This window comes from Lithobates pipiens, unplaced genomic scaffold, assembly GCF_037356315.1.
Source record: "Lithobates pipiens isolate NorthernLeopardFrog02 unplaced genomic scaffold, aLitPip1_a1.2 Scaffold_23, whole genome shotgun sequence".
Classification (NCBI taxonomy): domain Eukaryota; kingdom Metazoa; phylum Chordata; class Amphibia; order Anura; family Ranidae; genus Lithobates; species Lithobates pipiens.
The window spans coordinates 254254086-254277840 of NW_027507785.1; positions in this window are offsets into that span (position 1 = coordinate 254254086).

The following is a 23755-nucleotide window of genomic DNA, read 5'->3' on the forward strand; positions in this document are numbered from 1 at the left end:
TTTCCTTTTCCCCCAAAAAATACGCTTAACCACAGTTTGAACCGTCATGACTCACTGAAAACACTTAACACCACTGAGCTAAACATCCCCCATATCACACCCTATAACCTAAATGTTTCACTCTATTCTTTTTTATATTTTTCTATAAAATAAATAATAAATATTAATAATAATAAAAAATTAGTAAGGAAGAGTTAGATAATACACATTTTATTGCTGCTGAAATTGTTGTATCTGTTTTGTATAAAAGAGTAAATGGGGGGGGGGGGGATTTCACGCAATAAAAATCACAAGGTCTAAGGCCGCGTACACACGCGCGGACTGTTCGCCCAACCTTGTTCGTCAAACAGTTTGACAAACAGTCCGCTCAAAATTAGCATGAACGGACTTGACCACACACGATGAACGAACAGTCCGCTGAAACCGTGCGCAATGACGTGAACGGCACGTACGACGGGACTAGAAAACGACGTCCTATACACTGCAATGCAACCTTCGGCGTGTAAATCCTTTCTGAGTATGCGCGGAACTTAGTTTGACGAACAAGCCTACACACGAGTGGACTGTCCGCTCAAACAAAGTTTCAGCGGACAGTTTTACGGAAATTCCGAAAAACTTTGTTCGTCAGACTGTCCGCTGAAACTGTCCGCTGAAGCCCACACACGAGCGGACTGTCCGCTGAAACACTGTTCAGCGGACAAAGTTGGGCGAACAGTCCGCCCGTGTGTACGCGGCCTTGGTGAAACAAACAAAATGTTCCTAGTGACTACATAATAATGTGAATATAAAGTCGTGTCAAAATGACAACATAAATAAAGTGTCACAGTGCAAATTGTAATGCATAAAGTGATGTAGTGCTAATAAAGGTCTAACCACAAAGTGACCGAAGCATAAAGTGACAAAGAAAATTAAAAAGTGGAAGGAAAAAGACTAATGTCCTTCATGACCACAAATAGAAATAGATAGAAATGCATAAAAGTCAGGTATGGAAAAAGTCCAAAAATGAAGATATGATGGATTTAAAAGTCTATGAAAAATAATAGCATCCTCCAAATCACATGGATGTATATCAAGAATAAACAGGATAAAACACTGAATAAAGTGATAGTGATTAAATTATGGTATTATTCCATAAGTGTTCTTCCTCAATTACGGTCTCTCAGAACTCTCATCTTAAAGCTATGTATTGTCTCGCATCAAAATGTGGTAGATGTTCTCCCAATATTTCTATAAAGGATCCTGTTAGATAGTGATAAATTGCAGACAATGCCCAGGGTGTTTCTCCCTTTCAAATACCTTCACATCTATGTCCTGGATCTTTCCGGTGTAACCATGTTAAAAACAAAGGAAGGAAGAGAGAAACAGAAGCACCCACTGGTGCAGTATGTTTTAAAAAGGCTTGAAAGTATTTATTAGGTGCCTAAAACATAAAAACATAAAAAATGAGCAAAATAGAAACACTGTATCTATATAGCGTTCTCAGCGCCCTCTCACGTTTCCTCCTGGTGTTCGTCTGACTCCAGCCACTCCCTACGCATTACGTCATGTCGCGTGTCTTCATCTGGGGAACGGGATTGGTTGCACAGCTCAGGTTTATGTATCGTGAAACCGGAAATGCCTGTGCGGCCATCTTTGTTGTGGTAATGTGTTGTTTATAACGTGGCCATTTTGCTGATGTCTGTATAGTGTGGAGGGCAGCCATTTTCTTGTGGATTAGACAGGAAATTAATAATGTCCTGTGTATAGACACGGCCATCTTTTTGGTGGATCCTACTAAATTTGCGATAGATGATAATTTAATGGTATATATAGGTCATTCTTATATGATAGACTTCAAAGTTGGCTAACAGTAGTACAATATTAATGGATCCTATAATTGAATATGTAGACAGGTGTAATATCATTTTAAAATGCCGCAGTAAATAAAAAGTTAGATTAATAAAGATCATAAATACACACTGGTGTCTATATAGGTCATAACTACCAGTCACTTGACAATACTGGAAAATATAAAACCTAAAGTTATAAATGGAGATGGGCTAAATCAGTCATACATAAGAGGTGAATCGAGAGAGTGCCCCAGAGAACTAGCAGTGATAATAAAATAATAATATGCAGTGCACAGAGCTATTATATGAATATTATACAAAAGGTACATTGACGACCTAATTATAATCTGGAATAGTGACCGAAATACCCTTGAATCATTCTTAAACAAACTGAATGACAATGAGAAAAATGTAAATCTGGTATGGAAAATAGATGAAAAAGCTATAGACTTTCTAGACCTTAACATTAGTCTAGAAGGGGACAGAGACCTTCAAAAACCTTCTTCAAAAATGTGGATACTAACAGCTGTTTGTCAACAAATAGTTGTCATCATAAGCCCTGGCTATTTAACATCCCAAAGGGACAATTAATAAGAATAAAGAGAAATTGTACGAAAGAAGAAGATTATAGGGTCCAGGCAAAACAAATCGGAGAAAGATTTAAAACAAAGGAATATGATGCTGTGTCGATAGAAAACCAAATTCAACATACAACTTTCAACTAAATGGATAGGGTGACTATGCTACAAGCTCACCCTAAAAAGATATTTCAACATGAAGCACCTTGTTTGCTATTAGATTACAATACCCAGCATAGAGATGTAGCCAAATTGATTCAGATACATTGGCACATACTCAAGAATGATAAGGATCTCAACAAGATATTACCAGAGAGACCAAATATAGTTTACAAAAGAGCACCCACTATTAGAGACCTAGTTGTAAAATATATAGTTGAACCACCCCCTAAACCCACTTATTGTTTTTTCTCGGGAAAAGGGTTTTACCCTTGCCGTAACAGCTATGCGTGTCGAAACTCCAAAAAATTCTAAAGAAAACACACAGAATTTACAGCGACCAATACAGGACAAACTTTTAAGATTACAGATTTTATAGGATGCTATACTGAAGGAGTCCTGTATGTATTACAATGTAGTTGTAATCTCCAATATGTAGGCAGGACAAAAAGAGCCCTCAAAGTTAGATTACAGGAACATGTTCAAAATATTAAAAATGACTTCCCCAAGCATAATGTATCGAGGCATTTTGCCCAGCTACATAATAAAGACCCCTCACAACTATAATTTTGGGGTGTAGAAAAATAAAATAAGGCCTGAAGGGGCAGCCATAAAATTGGAACCATTAGCCAAAAAGAATCTAAATGAATATACACCATGTGGACTCTTGTACCTGGAGGTATGAACGTGGAGTTCGAACTCAACTGCTTTTTGAGTAATTGTTAATCATCCACATAGGGTGTAATCATGCGGACTAGGTTCTATGTGGACTGGGTTCTGTATGGGGTGTTTTTTCATGCTGTCTCTTATGTATTTTTTGGTGATCACCATATTCATCTGATGTTTCTGGTGCTCAATTATTTTAGTGATTGTTTTGTTTATATTACCCTTTAACCACGGTAATAATAGTATACATCATGTAACATGCATCCTTTATAAAATATTTTTTTAAGATTGGTCTCTCCCCTCCCGTTTTATGGACACAGTGGCATGGCTCTTTTGCCGCGGAGGGCATCTGAGTGCGTATTACCTATATCTCGGGATGATGGGACTCTTATTACAGTTAGTATTGTATTAGTATTATTATTGTATTAGTATTGTATCATTATCTTATTCGCTGGATGTTTACAGGTTCCCATATTGAGGCTTGATATGTTTTAATTTTTCCAAAACGAGGCTTGGAGCGCTGTTACTCCTACAGGTGGAACGGAAGTCACGAGATCCGGAGCTGCCCCGGAAATGATGCCATGTCAGTTATGTTTGACTTTTCCAAAACGAGGCTTGGAGCGCCAACTTCTGTTGGTGGAATGGGAGTCATGGGATCCAGAGCTGCCTCGGAAATTACGTCATGTTAGTTGACCTGGCGGCTCTTCCGGAAATTATGTTGGGCCCTTCCCTTCGGTTTCAGCGGGAGGCTTGGAGCGTAAACGTGCATTACCATCCCTGTTATGCCTTGTATCTATACATTATTTATTCCCTTATGTCTTTTGGGTTTGACCGCTCACTTTAGACTTTAAAATTGAATTTTTTTTTTTAATTGTTGTTTATAAGGGATGCATCATTAACATAGGTGACCTGAAGGCTTGGAGCGTACACCGCTTTAGAACTTCCGGTTTGCCTATAATGTGGGTTCTCTTCCATTTTGTATTGGGTATATATATGTTGGTAATGTGTGGAATCCAAGTGATGCCCCAGTTGAAGACCCCTTGAGTTGAAACGCGTCGGACCCGCTCATTTTGAGACTCCCACATTGCCTTTTTTTGTCCATTCCATTTCATTTCATTGGATTTTGGATTTTTTAATGTGTTATTATCTTGCAAGTCATTGTGAGAATTTTATTCCAATAAATATTGGTTGACCTGCACCATACGGAGCTTTTTTCTCTCATTTCCCTTTTATATATACCATCCTGCTCCTTTTTGATCCTGATCTGTCCATGTTCATGTGGATTTTTTGGAGACATACCTGGTTGGCGTTCCTGCGATCCTTTGTGTGCCTTCACGGGTCGGGGATTGTGAGCTGCTCATCCATATACTCCAGGTGACACCCACAGGAGAATCACAGGCGCAATTGACTCACTGCCATTAGTATGTGTGTCCATCACATCTGGTAAGCGTACCCTACCGTGTGCATATTGCTCCCTTGGGATCTGACTGACATACTCATATCCACATCAAGGCTTCTAGGAAGGGAGATACCTAAGGACTCCTTCACTGGCTTATGTACTGTTACACTTTGTTGCAGCACTTACGGGGTCCTTTTTGGGAGACTTCTGATTTTGTATTTTTTTTGGGACATTTCTTTGTTTCACACATTATTATGTATATTTTTCACTTTTTGGCCATTTTGTATTTATGCATATGGTAATATCTTTAAGCGCTACACATATTGTTTCACATGTTGATTTTACTTTGCTTTTTTGAGTGTTGGCAGCTTTTGCACTTATTTTGGGTTGAGCGCAGTATTTCCCCTTTTTTTGTTTAGCATATTATTTTTCATAGACTTTTAAATCCATCATAGCTTCATTTTTGGACTTTTTCCATACCTGACTTTTATGCATTTCTATCATTTGTATTCATGAAGGACATTAGTCTTTTTCCTTCCAATTTTTAGTCATTATATTGACATTATTTATTTATTAATTTTTCATGTCACTTTATGCTTGGGTCACTTTGTGATTAGACCTTTATTAGCACTACATCACTTTATGCATTACAATTTGCAATGTGACGCTTTATGTTGTCATTTTGACACCACTTTATATTCACATTATTATGTAGTCACTAGGAACATTTTGTTTGTTTCACTTAGACCTTGTAATTTTTATTGCGCAAAATCACCCCCCCCCCCCTTTTTTTTTAATCTACCATTTTGTGTGTGTGTGTGTGTGTGTGTACACTCTAGATTTTGCAGCATTTTATATCACTTCATTTTAGATAGTTATTATCATCCATCTCTCCTAGTAGCGCGAAGGACGCATACAAACACTGTTTTGTATTATGTTTTTTTTTTTCTGCGGCTTAAAAGCTTATATGAGTTACTGAAGATTAATAGTGAGCAGCAAAAATAACTGTAGACATGACATTTACAGCGGCTCGTGGGGACAACACTTGCATCAGTATATCATATTAGCAATGCCATCTAAAGAGGCTAATTGCTATCATTGGTTATGTAATCATGTGACGTTACATTTGTATAGCATTGCGCAAAATACCCCGTGTCCTGTGATTAATAGGTTTTGAGCGAAAACGTAAACCTGGTTTACAAGATGTACTTGTCGTCTGTATTTTCTCATTGCTAACTGTTTATTCTTCATTGGTATAGTACATTGATGTTTATTATTTCTACTGTAAGGCATTAAAGTAAACTTTTGCACTGGAAAATATTATTCACATGTATTTTTTACAGATCGTAAGTAATGGAAAAAAGATGTGTGCGTTCTATTAATATGGTGTGGAACATTGTAACCCTATTTTTGAAAAACAAATTAAGAGTGAAGTCAAGTAGTTTGTTTGCCACTGTCATGTGACTTGTGGTGTTCCTCGCAGGATGGGAAGGATGCTCTTAGTATGTGCTGGGATGTTCAAGCAGACTAGAGACCTTAAGCGCTACATTGATTCAGATGGGTCCAACTCTCTATCTAATGCCCTGCATTTCGTGCTGCAAGGGGTCATGGATTTAATTTGTGGAGCATTTGGACAACAAAAGCATCTCTATACATTTCTGATACCTCCGATGCTCTCCTGATGAAGCAGATTATATGTTATACAAAAATATTCTTGTGTGTGGTAATATATATATATATATATATATATATATATATAGACTGTATATATATATATATATATATATATATATATATATATATATATATATATATATATACACATATATACATATATACTGTATATATATACATATATACTGTATATATATATATATATATATATATATATATATATATATATACACACACACAGTGAAAACTGGCTGGATTGTGGAAATATAGCATATGTAGTTGGTCAGTGGTAGAGAGGAAAAGTGTCTTGCATTTTTGATAATAAACTGTATAACCACTAACGGACTGCCTACCGTTGTTTTACGTTGCTACTTTGAAGAGGAGTATCGTTGTTATCGCTAGCTGCCATAACCCCAGTATCCTCTTCTTCAGCGTCCAGTCCGCTTTCAGATAAAAGTAGTCTCTGTGATGGATTTGCCGCAAAATCACTTTTATCGGTAGTGGGAGAGAGGCTCTGGTGCCCTCCGACGCTTACCGGAACCGTGGGTAGCGGCGGAGGCGATCGGGTCCTGTGTCCTGTTGGGCATGGAGATGAGTGAAGGGAAGATGGCCCCCACCCATCTCCATATCATTGCAGGGCAGAAGGGACATATTTTTCCAAATGACATTTAATTAATTTATTTTTTTAAATTGCATTTTAGTGTAAATATGAGATCTGAGGTCTTTTTGACCCCAGATCTCATATTTAAGCGGTCCTGTCATGCTGTTTTTCTGCTTTTAAAATAAAAAGGTAAAATAAAAAAAGATTTTTTTTTTTAAATGCGCCCCTGAGTAGTGCCCACATATAAAAACAGTGTTCAAACCACACATGTGAGGTATCGCCACGATCGTTAAAGCGAGAGAAATAATTCTAGACCTAGACCTCCTTTGTAACTCAAAACATGCAACCTGTGCAATTTTTAAGCATGACATGTTGGGTATCACTTTACTCGGCGTAACATTATCTTTCACAGTATAAAAAAAAAATTGGGCTAACTTTACCGTTTTCTTATTTTTTTTATTCAAAAACTTGTATTTTTTTTTTTTTAAAGTGCGCTTGTAAGCCCTTGTACACATGGTCATAAATTCTGAAGGAAAAGGTCAGATCGGACCATGTTGTCGGATAATCCGACCGTCTGTGGGCTCCATCTGACCTTTTCCGTCGGAATGTCCAACCAACAAAGTTTGAGAGCTGAATATAAAATTTTCTCACAATGTGATCTGATCGGACTTTGTCCGAACGTTTGTAGAGAATTCCGATCGGACAAAGTGCCACGCGTGCTCAGATCAAATTACGAGACCAAAGCTATTGGCTACTAGCTGCAAAGTAGTCCCGTCGCAACGAATGAACGTCATCACGTTTCGAACGATTGGATTTTCCGACAACTTTGTCCGACCGTGTGTATGCAACACCAGTTTCAGACAAAATCCATCTGAAAAAAATCTGACGGATTTTGTTGTTGGAATGTCCGACGGTGTGTACAAGGGCTTAGACTGCTGCACAAATACAGTGTGACATAAAGTATTGCTGGTGTTAGAAAAAATATCTATCATGTTTGGGAGTTCTAAGAAATTTTCTAGCAAGAAAACCTGTTTTTAACTTGTAAGTGGATAATGAAATGTAATAGATAAATGGTGTAGCGCATAAGTAAACTACAAATTGTCAATATGTGATAAAAATAAAAAATTACAAATAAGAAGACTCCTCTCTGTTAAGTCTCCCAAGACAGACAGGACACGCCAGACTCCGTTGTGCAATTGAGCCCTCAACTGACACTTAGGCCGCGTACACACGGGCGGATTGTCTGCCCAACTAAGTTCGTCAGACAATCCGACAGACAGTCCGTTCAAAGCACGTACGACGGGACTAGAAAAACGACGTCCTATACACTGCAATGCAACCTTCGGCCGTGTAAACCCTTTCTGAGCATGCGCCATACTTAGTCCGTCCAACTTGCCTACACACGAGCGGACTGTCCGCTGAAACCAAGTTTGGACGGACAAAACCAAGTTTGGACGGACAAAATTACGGAAATTCCGTAAGACTTTGTTCGTCAGACAGTCCGCTGAAAAAGTCCGCTGAAGCCCACACACGAGCGGATTGTCCGCTGAAACACGGTTCAGCGGACTAAGTTGGACAGACAATCCGCCCGTGTGTACGCGGCCTTATAGTGCTGCGCTCACCTCAATGTGTTGACCCCAGTAGTCACAGATAGGTCAAAATAAACAGTTTTCCCACTCAGAGGGGGAGATGAAACCAATGGATAATGCCCTGTCACAGGGTCTTTCAAAAAGGTATCCGTCATCCTGGGATCATGAAACATTAAAAATACTAAATCTACAGTAAGTGCTCTCAGTCTGTTTTAAGCAGAACTCTTTATTACTTTATTTAATGGACTTGCATTAAACTTCATCTTGAGTAAAGCCTTGTAAAAAGCTGACCGGCTCTTGGTGTTGTACACTCTATCCAGATGGCCCGCGGGAAGAGGAGTCACCCGCTGCCATCTTAATAGAGTGTACACCACTGAAAGCCGGTCGGCTTTTTACAAGGCTTTACTCAAGATGAAGTTTAAGGTAAGTCCATTTCTAATAAAGCGCTCTGCTTAAAACATACAGAGAGGGCCAACACATTGAGGTGAGTGAAGCACTATAAGTGTCGGTGGAGGGCTCATTTGCACAATGGAATCCAGTGTATCCTGTCTGTCTTGGGAGTCTTAACACAGAGGACTCTTCTTATTTGTCGTTTTTCATCACATATGGACAATTTGTAGTTTATTTATGCGCTGCACCATTTATCTATTACTGTTACTTAGGGCTTTAGAATTTCCCAGGTGTTCAGCTTGCGTTTGTAATTTTTTCTTTTGCCCCATACACACGATCGGAAATTCAGACGGAAAAAGTCAGATCGGATTATCTTGTCGGAAAATCCGATTGTGTGTAAGCTCTATCGGACTTTTTCTGTTGGAATTTCCGACACATGGGCGTCCGCAGGTAGGGGCAAGGGGGGTCAAGTGCCCCCTCCTGGAATCAGGGATCAGATCTTGAACTCAGCACAGTTGCATTGCTATCAGGGTGCGGGCAGCCTGAACCCGGGTGCCACCCACCAGTGGGGGTAACACCATCAAGGTGCTGTCAAGCCCCCTCATCAGTGTAGTGTGACTTGGGGCTCTTTTCCCTGCTCAGTCCAGCAGAGAACTTGTCACTGTGACAGGAGAAAGGCAAGCTGCGGGCTATCTAGAGAGAGAGACATGCTTCCAATCGCCACCAGAGAGAGAGAGAGACACACTGCCCGGCACCACCAGAGAAAGAGACACGCTGCCCAGCACCACCAGAGAGAGAGACATGCTGCCCAGCGCCACCAGAGAGAGAAAAACTGAGCTACTACCTGGGTACAGACATGCTACACTACTGACCAGAGTCACCTCAGGGGAACCCAGAGGAGGGATCACTGCTGTAGTTTCGCTGGGTCTGTTAAGAGGGCCTGTTGGCCATTATCCATTACTTATCCTAGGGACTGTACTTCGTCTGCAGTCTCTGACTATGATAATGTGATCATGACATTGTCGAAAAGGGGAGCTTCATGGGCGACCCTAAAATGATGCCCCCCCCAAAAAAGTTCTGTGGACGCACATGTTGCGATGGAAAAAGTTTGATAGCTGGATTTAAAATTGTCCGACTACAAAATCCGATCTGACTTTTTCTGATCGTGTGTAGAGAATTCCGATGCACAAAGTGCCACGCATGCTTAGAAAAAAATTGGAGACGAAAGCTATTAGCTACAGGCCTCTACGTAGTCCCGTTGTACGTGACGAACGTCACCTTGTTCCGAACAATTAGATTTTCCAACAACTTTGTGCGACCGTGTGTATGCAATACTAGTTTCGGCCAAAATCCGTCCGAAAAAATCCAATGGATTTTGTGGTCAGAATGTCCAACCGTGTGTATGGGGCATTATGCATTTTATTTAGGCTTGCACTGATTGTATATGTGTATCATACTTGTATAAAGCAATTTACAAAAAGGGGCCATTTGGGGTGTATTTGTGCTTTCTTGCCTTGTTAGGGTCTCAAAAAATGAGATAGGCTGTCAGTAGTTCAGGTGTGATAAATTTTCAGAGATTGGCACCATAGTTTGTGGATGCTATAACTTTCACAAAGACCAAATAATGTAAACCAATTTGGGTTATTTTTACCAAAGATATGTAGCAGTATAAATTTTGCCTAAAATTTATGAAGAAAAATTACTAATTTGCTAAATTTTGTAACAGAAACTGAGAAAAATGCATTTTTCTTTTATAGTGCAAATTTTTTTTTAAAAACAGCGATGATGAAATACCAACAAAAGAATGCTCTATTTGTGTGAAAAAAGGGACAAAAAATTCATATGGGTACAGTGTTGCATGACTGAGTAATTGTCATTCAAAATGTGAGAGCACCAAAAGCTGAAAATTGGCCTGGTTAGGAAAGGGTTTAAGTGCCCAGTAGGGTAAGTGGTTAAACTGCGGCTGTTAAAAAAAAAAAAAACACCTGTAAGGCAATTGCATAATGTGCTAGTATGCATTGCATACTAGCATATTATGAAACACTTACCTTAGAACAAAATCCTCCCATGGCGCGCTGTCACTGCTGAGAGGGCTAACATCTTCCTCCAGTCTTTCTTCTGGGTTTGCGCGCTCCAGCTGAGTGATTGGCCAGAGCCGTGATGACATCACTCCCACACATGCGCACGGGAGATCCCAGTTCTGGTACAAAGCTCTGAAGTTCCAGCAAGGTATGCCGGACCGTCACAACGCATGCGCCTGTGATGTCACTGGTTGAATTCAAGGTGAATATCTCCTAAACGGTGCATGTTTAGGAGATATTCATTCTATCTTCAGGTATGCTTTATTATAGCTTTTTATCTTCAGGTATGCTTTATTATAGGCTTTCCTGTAGGTAAAGTGAACTTTACTACTTAAAGTAGATAGAAAGGCAGTGAATCCACACCAGTCGTGTGCTGTAAAGTGAAACTTCATTATGTGATTCTTGCTTTCAATTGCATTTCGGCATTTCCACCATGTTCCAGTCTGCATTATAACCGCTATCAACCCTGGTCATGCAGCCAGCATACCCTAAAATAATAACATTTAGGAGAGTAATCAAATTAGAATTTTCACATATGCTTAATCTCAGAGATCTCACGTAGTGTTCCACTCGGAGGCACCTTTGTTTCCTGTCCTTTTGACTGTTCATGTATTGAGTAAAATCAGAGATGTATTAAAACTGACCCATGAAAAGGAGTTTGATGTCATCGGTGTTCTAAGATTAGTGCTCGAGTGGTTGCTTACAAGACACAAGTACATTTTAATGGGCAAGCTATTTTTGGCACAGATGTACGTTTGGTTAACATAGCTAAGTGAATACCTGGAAACTCGATTCTTTATCACAGTGATAATATTTGATAATGATAATACTTTTCTAATTTTCAACTCCTGTTGCAGTCGCCTTGTCTGCAATTTTTTTGAGGCATGGGGGGGGGGGGGGGGGGGGGGTGGTAGGAGCAGAAAAAGATAAAAGCACTTATCCTTTAAAGAGGGTCATTCCTGGTTTTGGGGGTAAATGTGTTTTTTTAAGGTAAAGTATAAGTATATTTTTTAAATGGTTGTCTTATCTATATATTTAATACAGAAATTTATATATACAGTACAGTCTTTGTTTTACAAAATAAACATTTATTTACATAGTTACTTAGTTGGTAAGGTTAAATAAAGACACCAGTCCATCCAGTTCACCCTGTATGAGTGTGGTTGCGTGTGTCAATAATATTTACCATATCCTTGTATATTGTGTTCGCTAAGATGCCCATCTAAAAGCTTTTTTAAACTATTGACACTTCCCGCTGACACCACAAATTGTAGAAGGGAACTCCACATCATTACCATTCTGACAATAAAGAACCCTATATGCAGTTTAAGATTAAACCACTTCTCCTCCAATTTCATAGAGCTTCTGTGTGTATTTTTAAACTCCCTGAAACTCAATATTTTTTTCCCTATGCTAGAATCACCATTGAGGTATTTGTATATCACCATTAGGGATGAGTTCGGTGTTCGATTCAAACGCATGTGAACCGTTTGCACCAAATTCGTGTGGCACGAACGGCCCACAATGCACTACGCCATCGCAGTGCATTGCTGGCTCATGATTGGCCAAAGAAAAAACAAGGAAAAAATCGCGCTACCACCAGGGGCGGACTGACAACTCATGGGGCCCCCGGGCAATAGGAGATCATGGGACCCCCCCTGTGTCCCAGTCACACTGCCGACATTACATACATTGGTCTCTACCCCCTTTAGCTGCAGAGACAGCAGCTGAGAATGTACACATGCTGCGGCAGAAATTATACCCCCTGTTGCTTTTGGTGGGTGATCGTGACCCAATCAAGGGAATAGGGCCACTCTGCAAACACCCAGCAACAATGTGTAATGCATGCAGTAGCATCATGCTAGTGTGGGATCCAAGGGGTTAAAGCAGGTTATGTTATACAATGCCTCCTTATAGCCTGCTTTAGCCACTTGGTCGCTGTACTGGATAAGGTTGCACAACCTTTGCAGAGCAAGGCCCATGCCAAGCGTGACAGGGTGTATAATTCTGCTGAGGCTGCAACATGTGTAAACCCCTGGACCCCTAGGATGGAAACAGAGAGGGATCCCTGGCATGGGGACAGAGGGGGGTCCCTGGCATGGGGACAGAGGGGGGTCCCTGGCATGGGGACAGAGAGCTGCAGACATGATAAAAGACAAGAGATGGTCAGATGCTGCGGACATGATACAGGAAGTGGAGAAAGGCTTCAGACATGATACTGGAGGTGGACAGAGGCTACGGACATACTGCAGGAGGTGGACAGAGGTGGACAGGGGGACAGAGGTTGCGGACATACTGCAGGAGGGGGACAGAGGTTGCGGACATACTGCAGGAGGTGGACAGAGGTGGACAGGGGGACAGAGGTTGCGGACATACTGCAGGAGGGGGACAGAGGTTGCGGACATACTGCAGGAGGGGGACAGAGGTTTGCGGACATACTGCAGGAGGGGGACAGAGGTTTGCGGACATACTGCAGGAGGGGGACAGAGGTTTGCGGACATACTGCAAGAGGGGGACAGAGGTTTGCGGACATACTGCAGGAGGGGGACAGAGGTTTGCGGACATACTGCAGGAGGGGGACAGAGGTTTGCGGACATACTGCAGGAGGGGGACAGAGGTTTGCGGACATACTGCAGGAGGGGGACAGAGGTTTGCGGACATACTGCAGGAGGGGGACAGAGGCTGCGGACATACTGCAGGAGGGGGACAGAGGCTGCGGACATACTGCAGGAGGGGGACAGAGGCTGCGAACATACTGCAGGAGGGGGACAGAGGCTGCGAACATACTGCAGGAGGGGGACAGAGGCTGCGGACATACTGCAGGAGGGGGACAGAGGCTGCGGACATACTGCAGGAGGGGGACAGAGGCTGCGGACATACTGCAGGAGGGGGACAGAGGTTGCGGACATACTGCAGGAGGGGGACAGAGGTTGCGGACATACTGCAGGAGGGGGACAGAGGTTGTGGATATACTACAGGAGGGGGACAGAGGTTGTGAACATGATAGTGTCCTCCTCACCTTAGCCTCCTCCTCTGTCCACCATCATATTACTTCTCCACATTATCAGTGTGCTGTGTCCTCCTCCTGTGCCTCTTTCTCCTCTCCACAGGTCAGGGCAGCACAGTGCTTCCCTGACCTGTGGAGAGGAGAAATGGGCACAGGAGGAGGACACAGCACTGATCATGTGGAGAAGTAATATGATAGCTGACAGAACACATCAGTCTCTGTACCTCCCCTGCATGCCACAGCTTCACCCTCCGCCGCCTCCGGGCTCGCAGCGATGTCCTCCTCTCTCACTCGGAGTTTACTCACAGTTCTACTCTCCTCTTTCCTCCTCAGTCCTCACCCCTGCTCGGCTCCTCTGCCAGTGTCCCGATCGTCTATTCAAAAATGGCGCCGGGAGGCGCCATTACGTTACTGCGCATGCGCCGCCCGGCCGAGCGCGTACGAACTTTGCCGAGCCCGGCCGACTTTGGAACAGCGCATGCGCCATTCCATGGTCTGCTCACGGCCATCTTTTTTACGGGCACCGATGCCCATAATGGATTTTAATGGGCAGCTCCAAAAAAATGTTAACTCTACGGGCGGTTGCAAACACCGTGGGGCCCCCTGCTGGACACCGGGCCCTCGGTCGGCCCCCGACTGCCCGAATGGTCAGTCCGCCCCTGGCTACCACCTACAATTTAAAAGAAAAAACGAAAAAAACGTTTCTTTGTGCACACATCAAATACTGCTGCAGTTCTGCTATATACCCAAAAAATATATATGCTCACATAAATAACCCAAAAAGAACCGCGCTGTCCTAAGTGAGAGCTTAGGTCGTGTGTTTCCCAAATAGTGAAATCAAATTGCAAAATATTGTTACGATATCACAAATTATAAGAAAAAGTATATCAGTGAATACTACTAGGAAAAGTGAAAACAAACACCTATAACCAGAAAAAATTATATATATATAGTAACATCTGTAGCCATAATTCAATAGGTGCAGATATATGCCATATAGACATAGCTACACAGACGGTACTAAACAGAGTCTTAATTCAAGTGAATAAAACGCATGGTATATTACTATATTCAAACTTGCAAAGAAAAAAAACAATATAATCACATAAAACTGAGAAAAGTTGGATGAAAGTGTCCAAACATTTAAAATCAGTCCATAAAGATAATAGAAGCACCACGTGTCAGATGTGATATTGATATTTTTCAGGATCTTGTTCAAAAATCCCAGCAACTCTGCAACTGTAAAAGTGCACCACCACCAGAAGTGAGGATTGGCTCCTTACCAGATACTCTTAGGTTGTGTGCTCTAAAGGTCAAACCAGGTCGTATACACTCATCAAGCGTCCATAGGCTCCACCCATAGGTTAGATAGTTTAAGCAGTCAGGTTCCAATATTTGGCAATAACCGGTCAACCATAGAGAGGAGGAAAAAACGCTCCAAATAGTGTAAAAACGTTTTATTAAAAGTAGTAAAAAAACAGAAAATGCACTTACAAAAGTCAAGCACAATAGGGCATGTCACAGTAGGTAGCGCCGGCCGGACGCAAATCATCTACTTCAGTACCCTTTCGCCAGCTGGTTCGTTCGGAGGCAATAGATAGCGTGTCACACCGCCCGACGCGTTTCGTGAAATGTCACGTCTTCTCGGGGCTCGGGTGACACGCCATGTTGCCCCCTTTTTATATGATGTCCTATGATCCAAGCCTCCTCCCCCCATGGGCAGCTCGAACATCGCGGGCGATTCAAAGGCGGAAGTGGCGCAAAAAGCGTCACAGCACATCAGCCAATCATTATCCCACCAGAGAACTCGCTTAGCCTATCGCCATTGGTTCCCCGCTGGACACCAGCGGGAACCAAGCCTCAGTGTCAGTACTACATCGGAGATCCCATATCCGCACGAATCCGGAAATGACGTCCCAAACGACGTCACGAATATTTGGCCTCTCACTATTGGTTCCCCGCTAGACACCAGCGGGGACCAAGCCTCGATGTCAATGTCGCGTCAGGACTCCTATCTCCACATAGATGCGGAAATGGCGTCCTGAGCGGTATATCCGCCCTTACTAACAACGTGGTCACGTCAGACCAACGCACCAATCCCTGTTGGTCTTCCGACGTGAACACGTACCCGGAAGTAAATACAGGCAAGGCGAGGGCCAAGCCTCACTTTCATTCTTCCCTCCGCACTGAAAGTGCGTAAGAGGGAAACGGAGAGAAGAAGAAGAGAGTTCACTCTTCATACTTAAAGCGGACATGCTTGGCCAATCACAGCGCCGGCAGCAAGGAGAGCCATAATTGGCCACAGGCAATTATAGCTCAGGGGGTTTAGTACACACCCCACACTATATAAGGCCACCAGCATGGCGGCCTTGTGTAGTGTGTTGGCGTGCAGGGAAAGAGCTAGATAGGCAGGGACAGCGTGTTCTTTTCTCAGCCATCTGCAGGAGTTAGTGGGTGTTGTGTGCCTCCAGCGCAGTATACATCTGTATCTACCCTTTATTGCTGTTGCTCTCTAATACAGGCATCTGCAGGAGTTAGTGGGTGTTGTGTGCCTCCAGCACAGCACAATATACACCTGTATCTACCCTTTATTGCTGGTGTTCTTTAATACAGGCATCTGCAGGAGTTAAAGTGGGTGTTGTGTGCCTCCAGCACAGTATACACCTGAAGATACCCCTTATTGCTGGTGTTGTCTGTTGCATACCTTGCATATTAGCCTTTAAAATTAGCACTTTTGATTTCGAACATCCGAGTCCCATAGACTCTAATAGGGTTCTAAAGTTCGTACGAATTTTCTGTCCGTTCGAATGTTCTGGTGCGAACCAAACCGGGGGGGTGTTCGGCTCATCCCTAATCACCATAACATCTCCTCTCAAGTGTGCCTTCTCCAGAGGGAATAGGTTTAATGCTTGTAGTCATTCCTTGTAACTGAGGTCCTCCAGTCCCCTTTTTAGTTTTGTTGCCCTTCTCTGGACTCTCTCCAGTTCCAGCGCATCCTTCCTGTGGGCTGGTGACCAGAACTAGACAGCATAATTAAGATGAAGCCGCACCAGAGTTTTGTAAAGTGGTAGAATTATAGTTTTATCTCTGGAGTAAATATCCTTTTTAATGCATGCTAGTGTTCTGCTTTGCTTGCTGCATCTTGGCATTGCATGCCATTGCTGAACCTGTGTTCTAATAGAACCCCCAGATCTTTTTCCATCCTGGATTCCCCCAAAGGTTCTACCCTGAGTGAGTAAATTGCATTTATATGTAGTGCCTATCCCAGGATCCTGATGGTGACTACCAGGGGTAGGGAGGGCTGACTGTCACGATCTGGAGTCAGGCTCAGAGACCAATAGCTATAGCAGCAGAGCAGATATTCACACAGGTCACCCTGGCTGATGGCACGGGTTCACCTGAGGTGCGGGGTCTAAGCACTAACCGGTATTCACCAGAGCTCCCAAAGGTGGAGATGGGCTTGGCTGCGTGTTAGTGCCAGGTCGCGGTCCTCAGGATAGCCCCACCAGGAGGTGAGCAAGCCGGGGGTCTGGTAGCAGATATAGCAGGTAGAGATCAAGCAGAAGCGTAGTTGAGAAACAAGCCAAAAGTCGGTAACCAATAGTTGCAGGTTGGGATTCAGCAGAAGCGTAGTCCAGGAGCAAGCCAAATGTCGGTAACGAAAGGTAGCAAGGATACGGTCGGCAGCAGGAGAGATAGAAGCAAGATATTGGCTGGTAAAGGCACAATATTCTGGCAAGGAGGAAGTGCAGAGACATGGCTTATATAGGAAGTTCATGGGAGGAGCAAAGGGTTCAAGGTTCAAGGCAAACAAGATTCAAGACATGATCACTAAAGGAATTGTCCAAGGAGCTGTCCAGCATTCCAGGTGGCTCAGCAAGCAGAGTCACTGCCAGACACACCAGAGGTCCCAGGTTCAAGCCCAGGTCCTAACAGTACTCCCCTCCTCCCAGGACGTCCCCTGGACGTCTTAGGGCCAGGTTTCTGAGGAAACCTCTGGTGGAATTCCCTTGTTAATCTAGGGGCATGAACATTCTCCTCAGGCTCCCAAGAATTTTCTTCTGGCCCATATCCTTCCCATTGAACCAAATATTGCAATTTGTTCCTAGAGATCCTGGAGTCAAGAATTTTTCCCACCACAAATTCTTCTTCACCCTGTACCTCGACAGGTGGGGGAGGAGGATGAATTCTTCCAGAAAAAGTATTTTCATGAAATGGTTTGAGTAGTGATATATGAAACACAGGGTGAATCTTCATATTGTCAGGAAGTTTTAGGCGAAAAGTGACCGGGTTGATTTGAGCAGAAATCTCAAAAGGTCCCATAAACTTTTGACCCAACTTAGCACATGGAACTTGAACTTTTAAATTTTTGGTAGATAACCAAACTTTCTCACCTACTTGAAAAGTGGGAATTGACCTACGATGTCTGTCAGCAGCCCTCTTGTAATATTCCTGCGCCTCCTTCAATGTATCAGTCAATTTCTCCTGGATCTCATGTAATGAAGTTAGTCTGTTGGTAACAGCAGGAATTGAAGTTGAGATGGGGAGATCAGGAATAAAAACTGGATGATACCCCGTGTTTAAGAAAAATGGGCTTTGGGATGTGGAACTATGTTTAGAGTTATTATAAGCAAACTCTGCCGTAGGAAGGTAGTCCACCCAGTCATCCTGAAGATAACTCACGAAGCATCGAAGGTATTGCTCCAGAGTTTGATTGGTCCTCTCGGTCTGACCATTAGACTGCGGATGAAAAGCCGAGGACAGATTAACTGTTACACCCAAAGCTGAGCAAAAACTTCTCCAAAATTTTGAGGTAAACTGTACCCCTCTGTCAGACACCACATCATCAGGAATTCCATGAAGTTTAAAAACTTCTCTAACCATTACCTCAGCAGTATGTTCGGCGGAGGGTACCCCTTTAACTGGAATAAAATGAGCCATCTTAGTGAGACGGTCAACGACTACCAGAATGGTGGTCATCCCTTTTGAAAGAGGAAGGTCAACCACAAAGTCCATAGAAATTGACCCCCATGGTCTTGATGCAACAGGTAGTGGTAGAAGTAACCCCAGAGGAGAAGATCGAGGTGTCTTATTGCGAGCACAGGTTAGACATGAAGCCACATAACTCTTAACATCTTTCTTGTACCCAGGCCACCAAAAGGAACGTGATAAGAGTTCTTCTGTTTTAGAAACCCCAAAATGACCAGCAAGCTTAGAGTCATGTACCAACCTGAGGGCTTCTACCCGAACTGATTCAGGTACATAGAGGCAATGCGCTTGAGTCCAAAAACCATTGTTGTACTTGAGGTTAATGTCCTTAGGAGGATTATTAAGAAGTGGGTCATTCTCATACCCCTCCTTGAGAAGATTAAGAAATGTCTTTGAACTCATGGCCCCTAGAAAGTTCTTTTGAGGCAGGATTGTACATTCAGAGGTGCTTTCCTGGAGAGGCCCAGACAACATCCGTGATAGGGCATCAGCCTTACCATTCCTTGACCCAGGGCGGTATGAAATAACAAAATTAAACCTGGAAAAGAAAAGGGTCCAACGTGCTTGTCTAGATGACAACCTTTTAGCAGACCTAATAAATTCTAAATTTTTATGATCGGTGAGAACGGTTACAGGGTGCTTAGCTCCTTCCAGCAGATGCCTCCACTCAGAAAATGCTTCCTTAATTGCCAGCAGCTCCTTGTTTCCAATGTCATAATTCATCTCGGCTGAAGACATCAGTCGAGAGAAATAAGCACAAGGATGAAGCTGCATTTTTTCTCCCATTCGCTGAGAAAGGATAGCTCCTACAGCAGAATTAGAAGCATCAACTTCTACGATGAAAGGTAGTTCTGGATCTGGATGTACCAGGATTGGTGCAGAAGTGAAGAGAGTTTTCAGTTTACTAAAGGCAGCCTGTGCCTCAGGAGACCACAAAAAGGGCACCCCTTTCTTTGTCAACTGTGTGATTGGAGCAATTACCCTAGAGAAATTCCTTATAAATCTTCTGTAAAAGTTGGCAAAACCAACAAATCGCTGTATCTCTTTAACATTCTTAGGGGCGGGCCAATCCACCACAGCTTTGATCTTATCGGGATCCATGCTTACCCCTTCAGAAGAGATTATGTATCCCAAGAACTGAATCTGAGTTTGTTCAAACTCGCATTTCTCTAATTTTATGTAAAGTTGATTTTGCCTTAATCTCTCGAAAACAATACAGACATGCTTGCGGTGTTCTTCTAAAGTATCAGAGAAAATGAGAATGTCATCCAAATATGCTATTACAAACTGATCAAGCAAATCTCGAAAGACATCATTAATAAAATGTTGAAAAGTTGTAGGAGCATTGCAAAGCCCAAAGGGCATGACCAAAGACTCAAAATGTCCATATCTGGTTCTGAAAGCAGTTTTCCATTCATCACTGGAACGAATGCGGACAAGGTTGTATGCCCCCCGTAAATCTAATTTGGTAAAGAGCTTGGCAGAGCGGAGTCTCTCAAGCATTTCTGGAATCAGTGGGAGTGGATAGCGATTCTTAATTGTGATCTTATTTAAATCTCTGTAGTCAATACACGGACGCAGGGTGGAGTCCTTTTTCGTCACGAAGAATAAGGCTGCGCCAGCAGGAGAGGTTGAGTGTCTGATAAAACCCTTCTCAAGATTCTCATTAATCCACTCCCTGAGCACTTTCAGTTCAGGTTCTGATAAAGAATAAAGGCGACCAAATGGTATTTCTGCCCCTGGAAGCAATTCAATGGGACAATCATAAGAGCGATGAGGAGGCAGCTGATCTGCGTTCTTTTTATCACAAACGTCCCGAAACTCAAGATATTGTGGAGGTAGCTTGTCGTATGACTGGATAGTTGCCAAAACTGCTTGTAAATCTTGGGTTGGTGGAGGGCTTATTTGATAAGATTCTTTGCAATGTTTCTTGCAATGGTCAGATGTAAAGCTTAAAGAACGTGTCTCCCAGTTGATGGAGGGATTATGGATAGAGAACCAAGGAATGCCCAGGATAATAGGGAACTTGGGTGATGTAATCAGCTCAAAGCTGATAGTCTCCTGATGGTCAGTTTCAATTAGGAGTTCAAGTGGGATTGTCTCGTGGGTAACAGGGCCTGAAGTCAAAGGTGAGCCATCCACAGTTTCCATATCAATTGGGGCAAGTTTATTTCTTATTTGAATGTTATTACTTTGGGCAAATTCGATGTCGATGAAGTTTCCCCCAGCCCCTGAGTCCAGCATAGCAGAGCAAGGTATTTCATTGCTTTCAACAATAAGCTTTATAGGGATGACAAAATGAGTTGATAAAGAATTAACTTTATTTGCTTCCTGAATCAAAGGAGAGATGGACTGAGAAATTGAGTTTATTTGTTCAGATACTGTAACATCCATTGCTGCAATTGTTCTTTTAAATTTATTGGGACAATTAACTGCGTAATGTCCAGAGTCTCCACAATAAAGACATAAGTTTTCTGAACGTCGTCTTTCTTTCTCCTGAGTAGAAATAGATCTTTTAATAGCATCCACCTGCATAGGTTCAGGAGTGTCAGAATCAGGAAAAACTCTTGGAACCTTAGGAGGATACTGAGTAGTAGAAAAACGCATGCCACCATTACTGCCTAGGATTCCCAGTCTCTCCTTTCTCCTTTCAGTAAGTCTCTGATCAATTCGAATACATAATTTAATAAAAGCTTCAAGGTCATCAGGACTTTCTACTCTGGCAAGCTCATCTTTTACTTGTTCCGAGAGTCCTTGACGGAACTGACTCTTCTGTGCTGCTGGATTCCAATTGGTATCTGAGATCCAACGTCGGAATTCAGTTGTGTACTCTGCAACAGAGCGTCTTCCCTGACGTAAATTGTGCAATTTTGCCTCAGCAGTAGCACAGCGGTTAGGATCATCGAAAACTTGGTTCATCGCTGTCACAAAAGAATCAAAATTATCCAGGATGACATCATCTTTCTCCACATAAGGGGAGGCCCAGGCTAAGGCTTCCTCAGTCAGGAGGTTGATAATAAACAGCACCTTTTTCCTGTCAAAAGTGAATGCAGCAGGTTGCATCTGAAAGTATATACGACATTGATTAAGGAATCCTCTATAATGGCGGCGGTCTCCGCTAAACTTGAGTGGTAGGGGCATTCGTGCATTCATTTCTATGGCAGCAGTATCTCGGGCATGAAAATCCCGCAATTGTTTGTGTAGATCAAGGATTTCCTCTTGTAGACCTTTCATTTCAATTTGTAACTCAGAAAATTTTTCCTGGTAGTCAACACCAAATGCCTGTAACTCAGCGATTTGAACCCTGAGAGGAGCCACGGCAGCTGCTACAACGGCCTCCATGTTTTTGGCCAGAATATTCTGTCACGATCTGGAGTCAGGCTCAGAGACCAATAGCTATAGCAGCAGAGCAGATATTCACACAGGTCACCCTGGCTGATGGCACGGGTTCACCTGAGGTGCGGGGTCTAAGCACTAACCGGTATTCACCAGAGCTCCCAAAGGTGGAGATGGGCTTGGCTGCGTGTTAGTGCCAGGTCGCGGTCCTCAGGATAGCCCCACCAGGAGGTGAGCAAGCCGGGGGTCTGGTAGCAGATATAGCAGGTAGAGATCAAGCAGAAGCGTAGTTGAGAAACAAGCCAAAAGTCGGTAACCAATAGTTGCAGGTTGGGATTCAGCAGAAGCGTAGTCCAGGAGCAAGCCAAATGTCGGTAACGAAAGGTAGCAAGGATACGGTCGGCAGCAGGAGCGATAGAAGCAAGATATTGGCTGGTAAAGGCACAATATTCTGGCAAGGAGGAAGTGCAGAGACATGGCTTATATAGGAAGTTCATGGGAGGAGCAAAGGGTTCAAGGTTCAAGGCAAACAAGATTCAAGACATGATCACTAAAGGAATTGTCCAAGGAGCTGTCCAGCATTCCAGGTGGCTCAGCAAGCAGAGTCACTGCCAGACACACCAGAGGTCCCAGGTTCAAGCCCAGGTCCTAACACTGACATACATTCACAGGGTGCAGGTTTGTGGGCATGGTGGGTGATGAACAAGAAAGAACATTGGGTGGCAGTCATCATACTTATGTCAAAGGCAACAGTGCCACCTACTGACAAAAGGGAGAAGCCACACTGAATAGGATTTAGAACAGAAGTCATTTGACCACTAAACACTACAAATGCACCAGGCTGGCTACCACCCAGCATAACTAAATTTACCTGTAGCCCTACTTTTAGGACGAGGGTGCTACACTTATTTTTAGCCCCCAAGTGCATTGCTTTACATTTTTCAGTATTAAACCTAATTTGTCATGTAGTTGCATTTTATTAAAGTGGTGCTAAAAATTAATAAATAAATAAATAAATAAAAGTCAGCAGCTACAAATACTGCAGCTGCTGACTTTTAATAATCGGACACTTACCTGTCTCACAGTCCAGCGATGCGGGGGAGCGAAGCCCCGCTCGTCCCTCTCTCCTCTCTGCGGTGCCGGCATTGTAAGTGTGGGACCTGTGATGTGTCCCAGATGATTGCCGAGAGGGAGGGGGGAGAGGTGATCTCCCTTCCTGTGCAGCCATGCGCCAGGGGGAAGTGGGAGCTGGGACCTTCTGAAAAGAGGGTAACGGCTCCCCCCCCACAAAATGTGGCATGTCAGGGGGTCACCTTTTTTTGTGTGGAACGCTTTTCAGACATTTCGGCAGCGCTGCCTATTCATTTCAATGGGCAGGGTGTTTTGTATACACCGCTTCCAAACTGCCCCAAAGATGCTGCTAGCAGGATTTTTTTCCTGTCCCACAAGTGCACCGC